Genomic DNA, 2,306 nt, shown 5'->3' with positions numbered 1-2,306 from the left:
TGCATGTGAGCGTGTACGGCTGCTGTCTGTGGGTAACTAATTGAAGGTGTGTCTTTTGGAGGGGGGGGTGAAGTTGAACACGAGTCTGCTCGTCGGTGAGCGCACGGCGACGTGCACGGACTCACCTGTGAGTAGACCTGTGGTCTACCTGTCCTGCAGTTTCTGCCCCATGATTCTCCAGGTGCTGGTTTGGGGGGGCGAAGGCCACCCCCCCGGGAGGAAAGCGAGTATCTTCAGGTAAAGCGAGGTCGCGTTCTGCTGAAGTCTGACCGGATTTTTCCTGATTTTACATGAAAACTTTTCCCATTTGTTGCTGTTTCCTGATTTTAGAGTCAAATGAAAAAGTTTCAGTCAAGAAGAATCAAAGACTTCATCAGTTTTAGGGGAGAAATGATCAAATCTGTAGAAACTGAAAGCGTGTTTGATACATCAAAGATGAAAGGAAGAGTTAATGATCTAAAATCCCGCCCTTATTTGGCAGGGTGGGGCAGTGGTTAGCACTCTGCCTCAGCGAGACGGTTCAGGTTCAAATCCGGAGCTTTCTGGGGAACGTTGACATGAATGAGCGTCTGAGTCCGTCTGTTGTCCTGTCTCCATGTTGTTGTTGTCCGTCTGAAGTGTAATGACGTGTTCATGTTGTACCATTTAGTTTGATTTGTTTTAGATTCTGGTTTTGTGTGAATCATTCTATTTAAATTAAAAGTTAAAAAGGAAATGAATGTACAAACTGAGAAAGACCAAACTCGTGAGGATCTTGGAGGAGCTTTTATTTTGCAGCATCTTTAGTGTTTTACAGGAGAATCTGTCATAGCTGGACCTGACTCGCGATCCAGCAGGTCCAGAGAGTCCACAAACACCTGGACATGAAGGTGACGGGCGGGCTGAGCACAGAAACACTCGCCCAGGCGAGCGTCAGGAACAATTAGCAGAGGCAGGTGCGTCTCTGAAGGAACGGCGGCGCCGAACAAAGGGACAAAGAGCGAGGCGTCAAACGTGGCGCCGCCTGTTTTGTTCTGGATGGTTGAGACAAAAGCCCAGATGAAGACATGAAGGCGCCGGCTGACAGGCGGGAGGAACTTCCTGCAGAGAACCTTGAATTCCTCCGAACTTTCCTTCACGTCTCCACGGTTCAGACGGAAGAACGACTGTTTTCAAGGTGGGAGAAAGAAAGGAAACTATGAGAGCATGTAAACAGAGAGCTCTCAGCAACGGGGAGAGGAAAGGGGGCGGGGTTGTTCTGCACTAACAGTCTCACCCTCAACTCAGGTGAAGTCCTGATGAACTCCTGCCGCTCTGCAGAAACTAGTTCCTACAAAACGACCCTTAGATTTTGTCTAAAAACATGGACCTCTGGGAACGCTGGACACGGATCAGAAGATGATCGGACCGAGACGCTCCGCTGGAGGAGATCCGCGACAGAGGAGGGCGGCGTGGGGCCGGCCGCCGCTCCAATCAGGAGTGAGTGGATTCACTGCAGAGGAAGAACCCTGAAGCACTTCCTGTTTCACCCTTTGAACCACCAGAACCAGAACCCTGAAGCACCTCAGGTCTCCTCTGGGAAGATCCACATCGCTGCGTTAACCGTCCTCAGCGGGATCATCCGATGACATCATCAAACTCCCGCTGAAGATCTCTCATTTTTCATCCAGTTTTGATTTCAAACTTTCATTGATTGTTTTGCTGCTTTGACTTCCTGTAACAAAAATGACAGAAAACGTTGAAGAAAATCTGGTTTATGAGGATCTCTGGAGGTCGACCTGAACTCAGACTGTGAGAAATTCAGGATGAAAACGGCGTGGACAAACATTTTGGGAGCAACGACCTTCAAACAGATCTGCAGCCGTTTGAAGTCTGGAACCAGAACCAGAACCGGTTCCTTTAAAGCAAAGAAACTTCCTGTTTTTGGGAACAAGCTCGTCTAGCTGCACTTGAGTGAGAAGTGGGCGGGGCTAACCAGACTGAACTGCAGCTAGTTTTAACTCAATATTCTCCCACAATTCATTGCAGGGCCTGTGTCTGTGACAAGAGCCTTGCCGTTTTAGGAAATCTTGTGGCTGAACTGAAATGTTCCCATGATGCTTTGCTGTTTCACAGTCTCTGTTTTGTGAGTCTGCACAGTGAAAATGTGAACATTTCCCATGCTGCATTGCAGCACGAGGCCGGAGCAGCAACCCTGCAGACATGCAGCTCCATGTGAACGGCGGCAGACTGGCGCTCGCCTCTGCTCTGAGGGGGCGGGGCTTTATCACCATCAGGCTGTCGTCGCCGGCGCTCTGAACTCACACCGTCCAGGAGAAGATGAGTCT

The sequence above is a fragment of the Oryzias melastigma genome, linkage group LG15 (genome assembly GCF_002922805.2).
Source record: "Oryzias melastigma strain HK-1 linkage group LG15, ASM292280v2, whole genome shotgun sequence".
NCBI classification, from domain to species: domain Eukaryota; kingdom Metazoa; phylum Chordata; class Actinopteri; order Beloniformes; family Adrianichthyidae; genus Oryzias; species Oryzias melastigma.
Note: the sequence above shows the minus strand (reverse complement) of the source record.